The sequence below is a fragment of the Ranitomeya variabilis genome, chromosome 2, assembly GCF_051348905.1.
Source record: "Ranitomeya variabilis isolate aRanVar5 chromosome 2, aRanVar5.hap1, whole genome shotgun sequence".
NCBI lineage: Eukaryota > Metazoa > Chordata > Amphibia > Anura > Dendrobatidae > Ranitomeya > Ranitomeya variabilis.
The window spans coordinates 28,075,055-28,096,460 of NC_135233.1; the positions used below are offsets into that span (position 1 = coordinate 28,075,055).

At 47.1% G+C, this 21,406-nt stretch overlaps 1 protein-coding gene across 1 annotated transcript in view; it reads left to right on the plus strand.

Annotated features, from left to right (window-relative positions):
• Positions 1-21,406, plus strand: part of CNIH3 (cornichon family AMPA receptor auxiliary protein 3) — an 86,394-nt gene that overhangs the window by 47,903 nt on the left and 17,085 nt on the right. The gene's annotated exons all lie outside the window — the stretch shown is intronic.

The window sequence follows — 21,406 nt, forward strand, 5'->3', positions numbered from 1 at the left end:
TATTTGTACAGGTGTCTCTGAATAATAGAACAACGTACCACAACTCCAGAGTCTGCTAAATCTTTCTGAAGGTCTTTTGCAGTTGAGCGAGGGTTATGATTTGGCTCTCTTGCAATCCTACGAGCAGCTCTCACTGAAATTTTTCTTGGTCTTCCAGACCTTATCTTGACCTCCACTGTTCCTGGTAACTGCCATTTCCTAATTACATTTACTGATGAAAGGGCAACTTGAAGACACTTTGTGATCTTCTTATAGCCTTCTCCAGCTTTATGGGCCTCCACCATTTTCATTCTCAGAGTGCTAGGCGGATGCTTAGAAGAACCTATGGCTGCTGATTTTGGCACAAGGTTAGAGAAGGCTGGGTTTTTATAAAGCTGGGAAATTGTATCACCTGGCCTTTCCTAACGATGATAGTGAACAAGCCATAACCCTAACAGACTAAGGTCTGAAACCTTGGTCAAAGTTATTTCAGCACAGAAATCTCCAAGGGTACACAAACTTTTGCAATTGGCCCATTTTCCTTTTTGTAATTTTTTAAACTTAAAATATTACTATATATATACTTTTTTATGCCTAAAATACAAGCGAAATGTGTGATCTGTAACTTTAGGGTTTTTACAGATAATGTCATCTTCAACTTGCTCAACCTTTCACAATAACAGTCATTTTGACCATCGGTGCCCAATCTTTTACATGCCACTGTATGTCAGGGAAATTCATCGGGTTACCCGGGACATGTAAACTACTAGAAAACGGCAATAGGAGAAGGGACTAAAGTCCGGCACTGGAGCCGGGACAGGTAAGTTAATGCATAAGGTAGAAAAAATGTTTTTGTCCATATGTTTAAGGAATAGTCCCAGAGTTGTGATGTTAGCGGGGACTGTAGGAACGACCTCAGTTTACAGAATATTTCCAGGTCCACAGCGAAGCTTCTATTCCGCGACGTCCGTAATCAGCCATATACATGTATCTGCTCTGTCACATCTCCGGTCTTATCTCCTCCATTCAGGAGATGTTTTGTGACTCCTCGCCGCTGTAAGAATACACAGCAGTTACTGGATTACAACGCAGCCCGTCCGATGAGCGCAGGCTCCAGAAGCCGCTGTCAACATTTTCGCTGCTCACGAACTTGACATCTCCAAGGTTATACTGACAATGTATATAGAGAAAGTTTATGGAACCTTCAGGAAACATTAATCTAATGTAGCAGAAAGAACTACGGGAGTTATACTGATACACAGCTCCAAATCCTCCGCTTTCCTTCAGACAGTCATAGACTTTTTCCTTAAAATAAACCCCCAAGTGAGGGACTGGCCCCCCGGCGCAGACATCAATAGATGATTTTATATAATGTGGCCATATAGAGAGTTTATATCACCCTGCCCCATAATTTTATTTCAATATATCATGGCAATGAGTTTAATTGCCTGCAGTTTGTCATATTTTATGCACAGACTTTTGCCTGTTCACATCAGCAAAACTGAATAAGCAGAGCTGCAGTATAAAGAATGGCGGACGAAGACAGCACCGTCAGAGACTGACAGCGGCATTTAAGTGGTTAAGGCTAGCAGTCGCAGACCTAGCTTTGCAGGTGGTGGCTGTTTAACACAGCCGGCACCTGTCATGTACGGAGCGTGCTCAGCTCCTGAAGCTGCTGAATACACCCGCACCCATCCATGTATGTTGATATTGGTGTTAAAGGATGAAATCTTTTATCTTAAATCTTCTAATACCTCATTTAATTTCTTAATTAGTAAATTTGGGACCCTTATTCATTTTTGTTTGAGCAATGCTTGGTAACAAAGAGCATCTCTCACTCCGGAGGACCCAACATGTCCATTTGTTAAGCTCACATCCCATTGACTTTATTGAGACTGGTGTAATTTCTACATTTCACCTGCGGTGGCGCTGTAGGGAAATTGAACACCTGCTGCCAGGTCCCGTTATAGATTACCCCTGGAGATCCCAGAGATCAGTTTAAAATCGAGGGGACCCTTCTAACAAAATGGATTGCCCAAACCACAGAACCCTTGTAATCCCAGATACTCCGTCCTGAAAAGTCGCAGTTGTAGGTGGGCATTGAGCATTATAAAAAAAGCAATTCTTCTGCAATCATCCTGTGATTGCTGCCATTTGTATTCCCACCACTAGGAGTGGATCTCATTATCCTCAGCAGAAGATTTAGAGGATTGATACAGAATCTTCCCGGTTGTTACAATAAATCTCCCGGTTGCGTCAGATTATAGGATGATGATAATATATCTGAGCAGCGGAAATTAATAACTACCAAACGCAATCATACATTGGAGGAAACGTGCTACTGCTCTTCTTACAGAGACGTAATATTTACGAGTCCTTAGATTATACAGTTTCTGATATTCAGGTCTGAGCTGGAGCTGCAGTGACACATTTATATCAGTGATCAATAACCGGTGGCTAATATATACCGTAGTCATAAATACGTAATTTTTTATATGGTTCAAATACCGCCGTTCTCCTGAATCCGGCGATGTTTCTGTTTTGTACCTGCGCCTCTCCGTTCTTGAGATATGACCAGGGGCATAAAGATCGGGCTCATTCTAGAAGGTGGCCCACCGATCCCAGGGCCTATTTCACCTGGATGTGCTTCTTCGGATGCACATTCAGGTGAATACATATATTCTTTTTTACCTGGGTTAAATGCCGCTGTTGTTCTGAATCCGGTGATGTTTCTCTTTTGTACCTGCACCTCTCCGTTCCTGAGATATGACCAGGGGCATAAAGATCGGGCTCGTTCTAGAAGGTGGCTCACCGATCCCAGGGCCTATTTCACCTGGATGTGCTTCTTCGGATGCACATTCAGGTGAATACATATTTTTTTTTACCTGGGTTAAATGCCGCTGTTCTGAATCCGGCGATGTTTCTCTATTGTACCTGCGCCTCTCCGTTCCTGAGATATGACCAGGGGCATAAAGATCGGGCTCGTTCTAGAAGATGGTTCACCGATCCCAAGGCCTATTTCATCTGGATGTGCTTCTTCGGATGCACATTCAGGTGAATACATATTTTTTTTTACCTGGGTTAAATGCCGCTGTTGTTCTGAATCCGGTGATGTTTCTCTTTTGTACCTGCGCCTCTCCGTTCCTGAGATATGACCAGGGGCATAAAGATCGGGCTCGTTCTAGAAGATGGTTTACCGATCCCAAGGCCTATTTCATCTGGATGTGCTTCTTTGGATGCACATTCAGGTGAATACATATTTTTTTTACCTGGGTTAAAAGCTGCTGTTCTCCTGAATCTGGCCATGTTTCTCTTTTGTACCTGCGCCTCTCCGTTCCTGAGATATGACCAGGAGCATAAAGATCGGGCTCGTCTTAGAAGGTGGCCTGCCGATCCCAGGGACTATTTCACCTGGATGTACTTCTTTGTATGCACATTCAGGTGAAATGTATCGTGGTGCAGAGATCCACCGGCTCCCAGCACCACAATACACTTCGCTGACCAATCAGAGGCTTGCATGTCACGGGTAACACATGGCTGTGAGATCTTGCACTGCCCCTGTCGGCAAGCTCAAGTCAGCTGCCGGCTATACAAGAACACACTGTATGTCGTAGGAGTTGGGGAAGGTAAGAATCGTTTGTTTATTTTTAAAATGGGCCGGAGAAGAACAAGGGACATTGTTGATGGATAGGGGACATTTGTTATGACCTGGTGGTTACGGAGCGGTACTGAGATGACCTGGTGGGTAAAACCAATCATGGACAAACTTAGAGGAGGTAGCAGCTCCACAGACAGTAATCACTGATATGACCTAGTGAATACGGAGCAGCACTGAAATGACCTGGTGGGTAAAACAAATCATGTACTAGCTCTGAGGAGGTGGTAGCTTTACTGACCGCAATCCCTACTCCTAACACCAACACTAGAAATAGCCGTGGAGGGTACATAACTCTGCCTAGACGCCTCTGCACAGCCTAAGAACTAGCTACCCCTGAAGATAGAAACGGAAAACTATCTCACCTCAGAGAAACCCCCAAAGGAAGATAGCCCCCCACAAATATTGACGGTGAGTGGAGAGGGAAATGACAAACTCAGAAATGAAACTAGATTTTTTAGCAAAGGAGGCCAAAACTATCTAAATAGACAGAGATAGAAAAGGCTACTGTGCGGTCAGTATAAAAACTAAAAAGTCCACGCAGAGTTTACAAAAATAACCACCACACCGACTCACGGTGTGGAGGGGCAAATCTGCGACCCCAGAGCTTCCAACTAGCCGGAATATTTCCTAATGACAAGCTGGACAAAAGAGACATAAATTAAACTGAACAGAAGGTCATAAGCAGGGAAACACCCAAAAACTAGCAGACTTATCTTAAGCTGAAAATGGACTGGCCAACAGAGAACTTCCAGGAAAGGACTGAATCCACAGGAAATACATTGACAGCTGGGATCCACTACAGCCAAAAGCCCAGTTAAATAACAAAGACCAGGGAACCGATTAGTGAACGCAGCTGCTAAGTTCCACTTGAAACCACCAGAGAGAGCCCAAGAGCAGAACTCCCAAAAATACCATTCGTAACCACAGGATGGAGCCCAAGAACGGAATTCACAACAGTACCCCCCCCTTGAGGAGGGGTCACCGAACCCTCACCAGAGCCCCCAGGCCGATCGGGACGAGCCAAATGAAAAGCACGTACCAAATCGGCAGCATGGACATCGGAGGCAAAAACCCAAGAGTTATCCTCCTGGATTGATAATTTCCGAAATCCTATACGGACTGTGACACAACACTCCGGGATCGCCTTTGCTGGGGTCAAAGGTCACGTGGTTTGTGCATTGAATCTGAGGCGTACAGCAGGTTTTCTGAGCAGACTGACCTCAGGTCAGATTTATTAACGTGAAAGCAACATAGATAAAACAAAACATAAAAATAAATCCTAGCCTGTCCGGCGCTATCTAAACCAACACGTTACTATCTCAACAACTGGGGGGGCTTCTCCCACCCAGCTAACATCACACAATTCTTGAGCACAGCTCTCACTCACGTTTGTCTCACACAGACAGGCAATCTGTGTGCCCCAGGCTGACGCTGAAAACCCCCAGCTGGTCATCCTTTATTCCTGCACTTATTAACCCATTAGTATCCTGAAGATACTGAGCGGCCTAATTCACATAGGACAAATACCTGGGCGAGACATATCTGCCCCCGACTACCAGACCGACATGACTCTTACATTTTCCCCCCCCTTGCTCACACCACTCCGGTCGAGCAAGAACACTCTTGAAACAGTGCACTCGGGACAGGGCATCGGCGTTCCCCATCTGCACCCCAGGTCGGTGCTCCACCGTGAAAGAGTAAGCCTGCAGGGCAAGGAACCACCGGGTTACCCGACTATTCCGGTCCTTGTGGAGGTGCATCCACTTGAGAGGGGCATGGTCCGTGACCAGCCTAAACTTCCTACCAGCCAGGTAATACTTGAGGGAGTCGAGAGCCCATTTAATGGCTAGGCACTCTTTTTCAACCACGGCATACCTTTGCTCATGTACATTCAGTTTCCGGCTAAGGTAGAGGACCGGGTGTTCGACTCCGTCCCTCACCTGGGATAGTACAGCTCCGACACCAGTATCAGAGGCATCAGTTTGCACCACAAACTCGCTGCTGAAATCAGGAGTCACTAGTATGGGCTGAGAGCACAAAGCCCGTTTCAGGCTGTGGAAGGCCTCTTCAGCAGCTGAGGTCCATTTTACCATGACGGAACCCTTCCCTTTGGTAAGATCCGTCAAGGGGGTAGCCATGGCTGCAAAATTGGGTATGAACCAGCGATAATAGCCGGCAATCCCCAGGAAAGCTTGTACTTGTTTCTTGTTTACTGGTTGTGGCCAGCCCTGGATTGCCTGTATTTTGTCGATCTGGGGTTTAACCACTCCTCTGCCAATCACGTAGCCCAAGTATCGGGCTTCTTCAAGCCCGATGTGACATTTCTTGGGGTTCGCCGTTAAGCCTGCATCTCGCAGGTCATCAATCACCGCCTGTACCTTCCGGAGGTGCGTTTCCCAGTCCATGCTGTAAATTACGATGTCATCCAGGTAGGCAGAAGCGTACTGTCTGTGGGGCCTCAAGACTCGATCCATCAATCTCTGGAACGTTGCTGGAGCTCCGTGAAGTCCAAACGGCATGTAGACATACTGGAACAGACCTTCCGGTGTAGCAAATGCCGTATTCTCTCTGGCCGCCTCGGCCAGAGGGATCTGCCAGTACCCCTTTGTTAGATCTAGGGTCGTAATGTATCGGGCTTTACCAAGCCGGTCGATCAACTCATCGACCCGGGGCATAGGGTACGCATCAAATTTAGAAACCGCATTCAGTTTCCTAAAGTCATTACAAAACCGTATGGAGCCATCCGGCTTAGGTATCAACACGATTGGACTGGACCAGGCGCTGTGCGACTCCTCAATGACTCCTAAGTCCAACATTGCCATCACTTCCCGGAAGACGGCTTCACAGCGTGCTTCCGGAATCCGGTAGGGCTTCACATGAACTGTGACACCAGGCTCTGTGACAATCTCATGTTTCACCAGCTTAGTCCGGCCAGGTTTTTCTGAGAAAAACTGTCGGTTCTGTAACAAAAACTGCTTAACCTCACATTTTTGTCGTTCCGAGAGAGTCTCGGCAATCTGCACCTCCGGTACGGTAGGTGAGAAAACCGGACAGGGCAGATCCGCCGTTAGGGCAGAGCGGTCTTTCCAGGGTTTTATCAGATTCACATGATAAATCTGTTCTGGTTTTCTCTTACCAGGCTGGTACACTTTATAGTTCACTTCACCAACTCTTTCCACGATCTCAAAGGGGCCCTGCCATTTCGCCAGAAATGTACTATCCACCGTAGGGATTAGGATCAACACCCTATCCCCGGATGCAAATGTACGGACCTTAGCGCCTCTATCATAACTTTGCCTCTGGGCTCCCTGGGCCTGTAACATATGGTCCCTAACAATGGGCATGACAGCGGCAATACGGTCCTGCATTTGTGTTACATGGTCGATCACCGTTTTAAAGGGAGTGACTTGACCTTCCCAGGTTTCTTTTGCGACGTCCAACAGTCCCCGGGGACGACGGGCGTACAACAGTTCGAAAGGCGAAAACCCTGTGGAAGACTGGGGAACTTCCCTAATGGCAAACAGCAAATAGGGTAACAAGTAATCCCAGTTCTTCCCATCTTTGTCTATCGCCTTCCGGAGCATCTGTTTTAAGGTTTTGTTGAACCGCTCCACCAGGCCAACTGTTTGAGGGTGATAGACAGACGTATGCAACGGGTCTATTTGTAAGAGTCTGCAGAGCTCCTTCATTACCCTCGACATAAAGGGAGTCCCCTGGTCGGTGAGTATCTGTTTTGGAATTCCCACCCGACTAAACACTTGTACCAATTCCTTGGCGATCGTCTTGGTAGCTGTGTTACGCAAAGGGATGGCTGTTATGACCCCAATGGCAGGGGGTCTCAGAGACAATAGCGAAGTCTGCAAACATAAAACCCAGCTCATAGGGCAGTGGTAACTGGGCTGACCATATACCTGAACCTAGCACTCAAATAACAGCAGCCGGGGAACGTACCTACGTTGATTCTAGACGTCTCGCGCCAGCCGGAGAACTAACTAACCCTAGCAGGGAAAAGAAAGACCTTTCTTGCCTCCAGAGGAAATACCCCAAAAAGTTGGATACAAGCCCCCAACAAATAATAACGGTGAGGTAAGAAGAAAAGACAAACGCAAGAAATGAACTAGGTTTTAGCAAAGAGAGGCCCGCTAACTAATAGCAGAATATAGGAAGATGACTTATATGGTCAGCGAAAACCCTCACAAAAAAACTCCAAGCGGAATATTCAAGAACCCCCGAACCGTCTAACGGCACGGGGGGAGAACATCCGCACCCTAGAGCTTCCAGCAATATCAGGAATCACATTTAGTACAAGCTGGACAAAAATAAGAGCAAAGAAAATAACCAAAAACAAGAAAGCAGGACTTAGCTTAATTTTGCATAGAACCAGGACCAGCAGATAGGAGCAAACAGAAGGATCTGATTACAACGATGCCAGGCACCAGACTGAAAATCCAGGAAGTTCAAATAGCGACACCCCTGGACTAACGAGGCCAGGTGGGTACCAAGCAAGGGAAGGAATATCAAAGTGTAATATCACTAGTGACCACAAGAGGGAGCCAAAAGGTCAATTCACAACAGTACCCCCCCCTTAAGGAGGGGTCACCGAACCCTCACCAGGACCACCAGGGCGATCAGGATGAGCAGCGTGAAAGGCACGAACCAAATCGGCCGCATGCACATCAGAGGCGACCACCCAGGAATTATCCTCCTGACCATAGCCCTTCCACTTGACCAGATACTGAAGCCTCCGCCTGGAGAGACGAGAATCCAAGATCTTTTCCACCACGTACTCCAACTCGCCCCCAACCAACACCGGAGCAGGAGGCTCAACAGAAGGAACCACAGGCACAACGTACCGCCGCAACAAGGACCTATGGAACACGTTGTGAATGGCAAACGACACAGGAAGTTCCAAGCGAAAGGACACTGGATTAAGAATTTCCAAAATCTTATAAGGACCGATGAAGCCAGGCTTAAATTTAGGAGAGGAGACCTTCATAGGAACAAAGCGAGAAGACAGCCACACCAAATCCCCAACGCGAAGTCGGGGACCCACACCGCGGCGGCGGTTGGCAAAACGCTGAGCCTTCTCCTGTGACAACTTCAAGTTGTCCACCACATGATCCCAAAACCGCTGCAACCTATCCACCACAGAATCCACCCCAGGACAGTCAGACAGCTCCACATGTCCCGAGGAAAAACGAGGATGGAAACCAGAGTTGCAGAAAAATGGCGAAACCAATGTAGCGGAACTAGCCCGATTATTAAGGGCAAACTCAGCCAACGGCAAGAAGGTCACCCAATCATCCTGATCTGCAGAAACAAAACATCTCAAATAAGCCTCTAGAGTCTGATTTGTTCGCTCAGTTTGGCCATTAGTCTGAGGATGAAAGGCAGATGAAAACGACAAATCAATGCCCATCCTAGCACAAAAGGATCGCCAGAACCTGGAAACAAACTGGGATCTTCTGTCAGACACGATATTCTCAGGAATGCCGTGCAAACGAACCACATTCTGAAAGAATAACGGAACCAGATCAGAAGAGGAAGGCAGCTTAGGCAAGGGCACCAAATGGACCATCTTGGAAAAGCGATCACATACCACCCAGATGACAGACATGCCCCGAGACACTGGAAGATCCGAAATGAAATCCATGGAAATGTGTGTCCAAGGCCTCTTCGGGACAGGCAAGGGCAAAAGCAACCCGCTGGCACGAGAACAGCAAGGCTTAGCCCGAGCACAAGTCCCACAGGACTGCACAAATGACCGCACATCCCGTGACAAGGAAGGCCACCAAAAGGACCTAGCCACCAAATCTCTGGTGCCAAAAATACCCGGATGCCCTGACAACACCGAGGAGTGAACCTCGGAAATGACTCTACTGGTCCATTTATCAGGAACAAACAGTCTGTAAAGTGGACAAGAGTCAGGTCTATCAGCCTGAAATCTCTGCAACACACGTCGCAAATCCGGAGAAATGGCCGACAAGATTACTCCCTCTTTAAGAATACCAACTGGCTCTGAGGCTCCAGGAGAGTCAGGCACAAAGCTCCTAGAAAGAGCATCAGCCTTAACATTCTTCGAACCAGGCAGGTACGAGACCACGAAGTCAAAACGGGAGAAAAATAATGACCAACGGGCCTGTCTAGGATTCAGGCGTTTAGCAGACTCGAGATACATCAGATTTTTGTGATCAGTCAAAACCACCACACGATGCTTAGCACCCTCGAGCCAATGACGCCACTCCTCAAATGCCCACTTCATGGCCAACAACTCCCGATTGCCAACATCATAATTCCGCTCAGCAGGCGAAAATTTCCTAGAAAAAAAAGCACATGGTCTCATTACTGAGCAACCAGGGCTTCTCTGCTACAAAACGGCCCCTGCACCGATCTCAGAAGCATTAAATATTCACTTATGGCCTGGCATACTGTTATGACCCCAATGGCAGGGGGTCTCAGAGACAATAGCGAAGTCTGCAAACATAAAACCCAGCTCATAGGGCAGTGGTAACTGGGCTGACCATATACCTGAACCTAGCACTCAAATAACAGCAGCCGGGGAACGTACCTACGTTGATTCTAGACGTCTCGCGCCAGCCGGAGAACTAACTAACCCTAGCAGGGAAAAGAAAGACCTTTCTTGCCTCCAGAGGAAATACCCCAAAAAGTTGGATACAAGCCCCCAACAAATAATAACGGTGAGGTAAGAAGAAAAGACAAACGCAAGAAATGAACTAGGTTTTAGCAAAGAGAGGCCCGCTAACTAATAGCAGAATATAGGAAGATGACTTATATGGTCAGCGAAAACCCTCACAAAAAACTCCACGCGGAATATTCAAGAACCCCCGAACCGTCTAACGGCACGGGGGGAGAACATCCGCACCCTAGAGCTTCCAGCAATATCAGGAATCACATTTAGTACAAGCTGGACAAAAATAAGAGCAAAGAAAATAACCAAAAATAAGAAAGCAGGACTTAGCTTAATTTTGCATAGAACCAGGACCAGCAGATAGGAGCAAACAGAAGGATCTGATTACAACGATGCCAGGCACCAGACTGAAAATCCAGGAAGTTCAAATAGCGACACCCCTGAACTAACGAGGCCAGGTGGGTACCAAGCAAGGGAAGGAATATCAAAGTGTAATATCACTAGTGACCACAAGAGGGAGCCAAAAGGTCAATTCACAACAGATGGCTTCCGGGTAACGAGTGGCATAGTCCATGATGACGAGGATATGTTGGTGCCCACGTGCGGATCGGGGAAGGGGCCCAACCAAATCCATCCCAATTCTCTCAAAAGGGACTCCAATTATAGGAAGGGGTACCAAAGGGCTACAGAACCGAGGTTTAGGTGCCGAGATTTGGCACTCTGGACAGGACTCACAATAGTTACGCACATCATTATTTATTCCAGGCCACACAAAACAATGCGATATCCTTTCCGTGATTTTCTGTACCCCCAGATGTCCCCCCATTATATGTCCATGGGCCAAGTCCAGTACCTTCCGCCGATAAGGTTTGGGTACCACTAACCGTTGCACAGTGTCTTCCCCTTTTTTTTCTACCTGGTAGAGCAAATCATTTTCAAGAACCATGTACGGGTATGCTAGCCTAGTGTCAGGTTCTACGGGTACCCCATTTATCATTTTTACATTTTTCCTAGCCGGAGTCAGGGTAGGATCTTTCATTTGCTCGCTGTGGAAGTCATCCAACTGGACTCCCAAATCTGGCAGGCAGGGTGCCGGATGGCTGTCTGCCTCCGCCTCTCGCTGAGGTTCCTCAGTTTCCCCCGCCATGACGGAGAAGGGGTACTGAAGGTTAGATTCAATAACCTCCCCAGCAACGTCTTCCTGTGGGGTCTCGTCTAGGGACTCGGGACCTCCAGATGGCATGGGAGAAGATCCACGGGTACAGCTACCATGAAGGAGCAACTGATTCTCCCACAACTGCCAGAAATGGGGAAAATCCCTGCCCAGGATTACATCCTGTAACAATGCGGAACGAGTCCCACTTTGTGTTGCACCGACCCATAGGGAGTGGAAATCCATATGACCGCTGTTAGGTATGAGCAGGTGTCACCATGCACACACGTTACAGAAAACTTGTCAGACTGACCAGATGGGAGTGCCACCTGTTATGACCCCAATGGCGAGGGTCTCAGAGGAACGTGGAAGTCTGCAGAATACAAAAATCCAGCTCATAGGGCAGTGGTAACTGGGTTGACCATATATCTACTCCTAACGCCAACACTAGAAGTAGCCGGGGATCATTCCTACGTTGATTCTAGATGACACGCGCCAGCCGGAGAATCTAGCTACCCCTAGTAGAGGAAAACAAAGACCTTTCTTGCCTCCAGAGAAGGGGACCCCAAAGCTGGATAGAAGCCCCCCACAAATAATGACGGTGAGGTAAGAGGAAATGACAAACACAGAAATGAACCAGGTTTAGCACAGAGAGGCCCGCTTACTGATAGCAGAATAAAGAAAGGTAACTTATATGGTCAACAAAAACCCTATCAAAATCCACACTGGAAATTCAAGAACCCCCGAACCGTCTAACGGTCCGGGGGGAGAACACCAGCCCCCTAGAGCTTCCAGCAAAGGTCAGGATATAGATTTGGAACAAGCTGGACAAAAATACAAAACCAAAACAAATAGCAAAAAGCAAAAGGCAGACTTAGCTGATATAACTGGAACCAGGATCAGTAGACAAGAGCACAGCAGACTAGCTCTGATAACTACGTTGCCAGGCATTGAACTGAAGGTCCAGGGAGCTTATATAGCAACACCCCTAACTAACGACCCAGGTGCGGATAAAAGGAATGACAGAAAAACCAGAGTCAAAAAACTAGTAACCACTAGAGGGAGCAAAAAGCAAATTCACAACAGTACCCCCCCCTTAGTGAGGGGTCACCGAACCCTCACCACGACCACCAGGGCGATCAGGATGAGCGGCATGAAAGGCACGAACTAAATCGGCCGCATGAACATCAGAGGCGACCACCCAGGAATTATCCTCCTGACCATAGCCCTTCCACTTGACCAGGTACTGAAGCCTCCGCCTGGAGAGGCGAGAATCCAAGATCTTCTCCACCACGTACTCCAACTCGCCCTCAACCAACACTGGAGCAGGAGGCTCAGCAGAAGGAACTACAGGCACAATGTACCGCCGCAACAAGGACCTATGAAATACATTGTGAATAGCAAACGACACAGGAAGATCCAGACGAAAAGATACAGGATTAAGGATTTCCAATATCTTGTAAGGCCCAATAAAACGAGGTTTAAATTTGGGAGAGGAGACCTTCATAGGAACAAAGCGGGAAGAAAGCCACACCAAATCCCCAACGCGTAGTCGGGGACCCACACCGCGGCGGCGGTTGGCAAAGCGCTGAGCCTTCTCCTGTGACAACTTCAAGTTGTCCACCACATGATTCCAGATCTGCTGCAACCTATCCACCACAGAATCCACCCCAGGACAGTCAGAAGGCTCCACATGACCCGAAGAAAAGCGAGGATGGAAACCAGAGTTGCAGAAAAAAGGCGAAACCAAGGTGGCGGAACTAGCCCGATTATTAAGGGCAAACTCAGCCAACGGCAAGAATGTCACCCAATCGTCCTGATCAGCAGAGACAAAACACCTCAAATAAGCCTCCAAAGTCTGATTGGTTCGCTCCGTCTGCCCATTAGTCTGAGGATGGAAAGCAGACGAAAACGACAAATCAATGCCCATCCTACTACAAAAGGATCGCCAGAACCTGGAAACGAACTGGGATCCTCTGTCTGACACAATATTCTCAGGGATGCCGTGCAAACGAACCACGTTCTGGAAAAACACAGGAACCAGATCGGAAGAGGAAGGCAGCTTAGGCAAAGGAACCAAATGGACCATCTTGGAGAAGCGATCACATATCACCCAGATAACGGACATGCCCTGAGATAGCGGAAGATCAGAAATGAAATCCATGGAGATATGTGTCCAAGGTCTCTTCGGGACAGGCAAGGGCAAGAGCAAACCGCTGGCACGAGAACAGCAAGGCTTAGCTCGAGCACAAGTCCCACAGGACTGCACAAATGACCGCACATCCCTTGACAAGGAAGGCCACCAAAAGGACCTGGCCACCAGATCTCTGGTGCCAAAAATTCCCGGGTGACCTGCCAACACCGAGGAATGAACCTCGGAAATGACTCTGCTGGTCCACTTATCCGGGACAAACAGTCTGTCAGGTGGACAAGACTCAGGCCTATCAGCCTGAAATCTCTGCAACACACGTCGCAGATCCGGAGAAATAGCTGACAAGATAACTCCATCTTTAAGAATACCAACAGGATCAGCGACTCCAGGAGCATCAGGCACAAAGCTCCTAGAAAGAGCATCGGCCTTCACATTCTTTGAACCTGGTAAATACGAGACAACAAAATCAAAGCGGGAGAAAAACAATGACCAGCGGGCCTGTCTCGGATTAAGGCGTTTAGCAGACTCGAGATACATCAGATTTTTGTGATCAGTCAAGACCACCACACGATGCTTAGCACCCTCGAGCCAATGACGCCACTCCTCAAATGCCCATTTCATGGCCAACAACTCCCGATTGCCCACATCATAATTTCGCTCGGCAGGCGAAAACTTCCTAGAGAAAAAGGCACAAGGTTTCATAACAGAGCATGCTGAGATAACATGTGTAGAATCACCACAGTAGTAGCACAAGCCATTCCGGCGTCTATGAATTTTCCGCTCATTTCTAGTCAGGATTCTATCACATTGCATTAAATCAGGTGTCTGTTCAGACAACACCATGAGGGAATTTGCGGTTTTTCTATCACATTGCACCGAATTAGGTGTCTGTTCAGACAACACCATGAGGGAATTTGCGGTTTTGCGCTCTCGCAACCGCCGGTCAATTTGAATAGCCAGTGCCATAGTATCATTCAGACCTGTGGGAATGGGAAAACCCACCATAACATTCTTAATGGCTTCAGAAAGGCCATTTCTAAAATTAGCGGCCAGTGCACACTCGTTCCAATGTGTCAGCACGGACCATTTCCGAAATTTTTGGCAATACACTTCAGCCTCGTCCTGCCCCTGAGACATAGACAGCAAGGCCTTTTCTGCCTGAATCTCAAGATTGGGTTCCTCATAAAGTAAACCGAGCGCCAGAAAAAACGCATCAAGATCAGTCAATGCCGGATCTCCTGGCGCCAGCGAAAAAGCCCAATCCTGAGGGTCGCCCCGTAAGAACGAAATAACAATTTTTACTTGCTGAGCAGAATCTCCTGATGAACAGGGTCTCAGGGACAAAAACAATTTACAATTATTCACGAAATTCCTAAACTTAAACCTGTCTCCGGAAAACAGTTCAGGAATTGGTATTTTAGGTTCTGACCTAGGATTTCTGATAACATAGTCTTGTATGCCCTGCACACGAGTAGCCAGCTGGTCCACACTTGTAATCAAGGTCTGGACATTCATGTCTGCAGCAAGCATAGCCACTCTGAGGTAAAGGGGAAGGAGAAAAAAAAAAAAAAACTCAGAATCTTCTTTCTTATAATCCCTCTTCTGCAATGCATTAAACATTTAATACTGGCCTGGCAAACTGTTATGACCCCAATGGCGAGGGTCTCAGAGGAACGTGGAAGTCTGCAGAATACAAAAATCCAGCTCATAGGGCAGTGGTAACTGGGTTGACCATATATCTACTCCTAACGCCAACACTAGAAGTAGCCGGGGATCATTCCTACGTTGATTCTAGATGACACGCGCCAGCCGGAGAATCTAGCTACCCCTAGTAGAGGAAAACAAAGACCTTTCTTGCCTCCAGAGAAGGGGACCCCAAAGCTGGATAGAAGCCCCCCACAAATAATGACGGTGAGGTAAGAGGAAATGACAAACACAGAAATGAACCAGGTTTAGCACAGAGAGGCCCGCTTACTGATAGCAGAATAAAGAAAGGTAACTTATATGGTCAACAAAAACCCTATCAAAATCCACACTGGAAATTCAAGAACCCCCGAACCGTCTAACGGTCCGGGGGGAGAACACCAGCCCCCTAGAGCTTCCAGCAAAGGTCAGGATATAGATTTGGAACAAGCTGGACAAAAATACAAAACCAAAACAAATAGCAAAAAGCAAAAGGCAGACTTAGCTGATATAACTGGAACCAGGATCAGTAGACAAGAGCACAGCAGACTAGCTCTGATAACTATGTTGCCAGGCATTAAACTGAAGGTCCAGGGAGCTTATATAGCAACACCCCTAACTAACGACCCAGGTGCGGATAAAAGGAATGACAGAAAAACCAGAGTCAAAAAACTAGTAACCACTAGAGGGAGCAAAAAGCAAATTCACAACAGCCACCAGACTAGCTTTCACCAGAGTCACCACACTTCCAGAGTCTAGTAATGCCACAATATTTTTCCCATCAACAGACAATTCACACAGGTGCTTCGCTGTATCATTTTGACCCGCATTCACACTCACTAGCTGTGTAACCAAAGACATGCGTTTTTTAGAGTCTGTAACGTCGCACTGAATGGGTTCAGTGGTAACAGGACAGTTTGAGCATTGAATCTGAGGCGTACAGCAGGTTTTCTGAGCAGACTGACCTCAGGTCAGATTTATTAACATGAAAGCAACATAGATAAAACAAAACATAAAAATAAATCCTAGCCTGTCCGGCGCTAACTAAACCAACACGTTACTATCTCAACAACTGGGGGGGCTTCTCCCACCCAGCTAACATCACACAATTCTTGAGCACAGCTCTCACTCACGTTTGTCTCACACAGACAGGCAATCTGTGTGCCCCAGGCTGACGCTGAAAACCCCCAGCTGGTCATCCTTTATTCCTGCACTTATTAACCCATTAGTATCCTGAAGATACTGAGCGGCCTAATTCACATAGGACAAATACCTGGGCGAGACATATCTGCCCCCGACTACCAGACCGACATGACTCTTACAGGACCAATAAAACGAGGTTTGAACTTAGGGGAAGAGACCTTCATAGGAACATGACGAGAAGACAACCAGACCAAATCCCCAACCCGAAGCCAGGGACCAACGCACCGACGGCGGTTAGCAAAACGTTGAGCCTTTTCCTGAGACAATGTTAAATTGTCCACCACATGAGTCCAAATCTGCTGCAACCTGTCCACCACAGAATCTACCCCAGGACAGTCCAAAGGCTCAACCTGCCCTGAAGAAAAACGAGGATGAAAACTGAAACTACAAAAAAAAGGCGAAACCAAAGTAGCCGAACTAGCCCGATTATTAAGGGCAAACTCGGCCAACGGCAAGAAGGTAACCCAATCAGCAGACACAAAGCATCTCAAATAGGTTTCCAAGGTCTGATTGGTTCGCTCCGTCTGTCCATTTGTCTGAGGGTGAAACGCCGAAGAAAAAGACAAATTAATGCCCATTCTACCACAAAAGGACCGCCAAATTCTAGAAACAAACTGGGTACCTCTGTCAGACACAATATTCTCTGGAATACCATGCAAACGAACCACATGCTGGAAAAACAAAGGAACCAAATCAGAGGAGGAAGGCAACTTAGGCAAAGGTACCAAATGGACCATTTTAGAAAACCGGTCACAAACCACCCAGATGACAGACATCTTCTGAGAAACAGGAAGATCAGAAATAAAATCCATGGAAATATGCGTCCAGGGCCTCTCAGGGATAGGCAAAGGCAAAAGCAACCCACTAGCACGAGAACAGCAGGGCTTAGCCCGGGCACAAATCCCACAGGACTGCACGAAGGAACGCACATCCCGTGACAAAGAAGGCCACCAAAAGGACCTGGCAACCAAATCTCTGGTTCCAAAGATCCCAGGATGACCAGCCAACACCGAACAGTGAATCTCAGAAATCACCTTACTAGTCCATGTATCAGGAACAAACAATTTCCCCACAGGACAGCGGTCGGGTCTATCAGCCTGAAATTCCTGAAGCACCCGCCGCAAATCAGGGGAGATAGCAGAAAGAATCACCCCCTCCTTGAGAATACCAGCCGGCTCACGGACTTTGGAATTACGCTCAGCAGGCGAAAACTTTCTGGAGAAGAAAGCACACGGTTTCAATACAGAGCCATCAGAACCTCTCTGAGACAGAACAGCTCCTGCCCCAATCTCAGAAGCATCAACCTCAACCTGAAAAGGGAGAGAAACATCTGGCTGACGCAACACAGGGGCAGAAATAAAACGACGCTTAAGCTCCTGAAAGGCCTCCACAGCCGCAGAGGACCAATTCACCACATCAGCACCTTTCTTGGCCAAATCGGTCAGAGGTTTAACCACAGTAGAAAAATTAGCAATGAAGCGGCGATAAAAATTAGCAAAGCCCAAAAATTTCTGAAGGCTCTTCACAGATGTGGGCTGAGTCCAATCATAAATAGCCTGGACCTTAACAGGGTCCATTTCAATAGCTGAGGGAGAAAAAATGAACCCCAGAAAAGAAACCTTCTGAACTCCAAAAAGACACTTAGACCCCTTCACAAACAGTGTATTAGCACGAAGGATCTGAAATACCATCCTGACCTGCTTCACATGAGACTCCCAATCATCGGAAAAAAACAAAATATCATCCAAATACACAATCATAAATTTATCCAAATACTCCTGGAAAATATCATGCATAAAGGACTGAAACACAGATGGAGCACTAGAGAGCCCGAAAGGCATCACAAGATATTCAAAATGGCCTTCGGGCGTATTAAATGCTGTTTTCCATTCATCACCCTGTTTGATGCGGACAAGATTATACGCCCCTCGGAGGTCAATCTTGGTAAACCAGCTAGCCCCTTTAATCCGAGCAAATAAATCAGAGAGCAAAGGCAAAGGGTACTGGAATTTGAGCGTGATCTTATTGAGAAGGCGATAATCTATACAGGGCCTCAAGGAGCCATCCTTCTTGGCAACAAAAAAGAACCCCGCTCCCAACGGTGACGAAGACGGGCGAATATGCCCCTTCTCCAAGGACTCCTTTACATAAGTCCGCATAGCGGCATGCTCTGGCACAGACAGATTGAAGAGTCGGCCCTTAGGGAACTTACAGCCAGGAATCAAATTAATAGCGCAATCACAGTCCCTATGAGGAGGCAGAGGACTGGATTTAGGCTCCTCAAATATATCCTGGAAATCCGACAAAAACTCAGGAACTTCAGAAGAAGGGGACGAGGAAATTGACATCAGAGGAATGTCACTATGTATCCCCTGACAACCCCAACTAGTCACGGACATAGATTTCCAATCCAGCACTGGATTATGTACCTGTAACCATGGAAACCCCAGCACAACCACATCATGCAAATTATGCAACACCAAAAAGCGAATATTTTCCTGATGTGCTGGAGCCATGTTCATGGCTAACTGTGTCCAGTACTGAGGTTTATTCTTGGCCAATGGCGTAGCGTCAATCCCCCTCAAGGGAATAGGACTCTGCAAAGGCTCCAAGGAAAAACCACAGCGCTTGGCAAATTCTAGGTCCATTAAGTTCAGGGCAGCGCCAGAATCCACAAATGCCATTACAGAAAAGGACGACAATGAGCAAATCAGGGTAATACACAAGAGAAATTTAGGCTGTACAGTACTGATGGTAACTGACCTAGCAACCCTCTTAGTTCGCTTCGGGCAGTCAGAGACAGCATGAGTAGCGTCACCACAGTAAAAACACAGCCCATTCTGACGTCTGAAATCCTGCCGTTCTGCTCTCGTCAAAATCCTATCACATTGAATAGGCTCAGAACTCTGCCCAGAGGACACCGCCATATGGTGCACCACCTTACGTTCACGTAGGCGCCGATCAATCTGAATGGCCAGAGACATTGATTCGTTCAAACCAGCAGGCATGGGAAACCCCACCATAACATCTTTAAGAGCTTCAGAGAGACCCTTTCTGAAAATAGCCGCCAGGGCATCCTCATTCCATTTTGTAAGCACAGACCACTTTCTAAATTTCTGACAATATATCTCTGCCGCTTCCTGACCCTGACACAGAGCCAGCAAAATTTTTTCTGCCTGATCCACAGAATTGGGTTCGTCATAAAGCAGTCCAAGTGCTTGAAAAAATGAATCTACATTGAGCAATGCAGGATTCCCTGGCTCAAGGGAGAATGCCCAGTCCTGCGGGTCGCCACGCAGCAGAGAAATAACAATCTTCACCTGCTGAATGGGGTCACCAGAGGAACGGGGTCTCAGAGCAAAAAATAATCTGCAATTATTTTTAAAGTTCAAAAACCTAGATCTATCCCCAGAAAACAAATCAGGAATAGGAATTCTAGGCTCAGAAACAGGAGTTTGGACAACATAGTCTTGGATACTCTGTACCCTAGCAGCGAGATGATCAACACGCGCAGACAGACCCTGAACCTCCATATCAGCACCAAGCTCCTGCACCATCCAAAAATCAAGGGGAAAAAAAAGGACGAAACAAACAACAAGAAAAAAAAAGCAAAAAAAACAATGACTCAGAACTTTCTCTTCCCTCTTTTGAGATGCATTTAACACATTGTGGGCCAGCTGTACTGTTATGACCTGGTGGTTACGGAGCGGTACTGAGATGACCTGGTGGGTAAAACCAATCATGGACAAACTTAGAGGAGGTAGCAGCTCCACAGACAGTAATCACTGATATGACCTAGTGAATACGGAGCAGCACTGAAATGACCTGGTGGGTAAAACAAATCATGTACTAGCTCTGAGGAGGTGGTAGCTTTACTGACCGCAATCCCTACTCCTAACACCAACACTAGAAATAGCCGTGGAGGGTACCTAACTCTGCCTAGACGCCTCTGCACAGCCTAAGAACTAGCTACCCCTGAAGATAGAAACGGAAAACTATCTCACCTCAGAGAAACCCCCAAAGGAAGATAGCCCCCCACAAATATTGACGGTGAGTGGAGAGGGAAATGACAAACTCAGAAATGAAACTAGATTTTTTAGCAAAGGAGGCCAAAACTATCTAAATAGACAGAGATAGAAAAGGCTACTGTGCGGTCAGTATAAAAACTAAAAAGTCCACGCAGAGTTTACAAAAATAACCACCACACCAACTCACGGTGTGGAGGGGCAAATCTGCGACCCCAGAGCTTCCAACTAGCCGGAATATTTCCTAATGACAAGCTGGACAAAAGAGACATAAATTAAACTGAACAGAAGGTCATAAGCAGGGAAACACCCAAAAACTAGCAGACTTATCTTAAGCTGAAAATGGACTGGCCAACAGAGAACTTCCAGGAAAGGACTGAATCCACAGGAAATACATTGACAGCTGGCATCAGCTACAGCCTAAAGCCCAGTTAAATAACAAAGGCCAGGGAACCGATTAGTGAACGCAGCTGCTAAGTTCCACTTGAAACCACCAGAGGGAGCCCAAGAGCAGAACTCCCAAAAATACCATTCGCAACCACAGGATGGAGCCCAAGAACGGAATTCACAACAGACATTATATTAGGAAGTGCCAAAATATAGTGAACATTGTTATAGGAAGGGGCTCAGGATGGAGGGGGGCATTATTGCAAGAAGGGGCCAGGGGATGGAAATTACAGTAGGAAGGGGCTCAGGATAGGAGACATTATACCAGGAAGAGGCCTAGGATGAGGGACATTATTATAGAATGGGAGGGACATTATTACTAGAAGGGGCCAGGATCGGGGACATTATTACAGGAAAGAGCCCAGGATGGGGGACATTATACCAGGAAAGGACCCAGGATGGGGGATGTTAAACCAGGAAGGGGCCAAAGATGGAGGAGATTGTTATAGATTGTGAG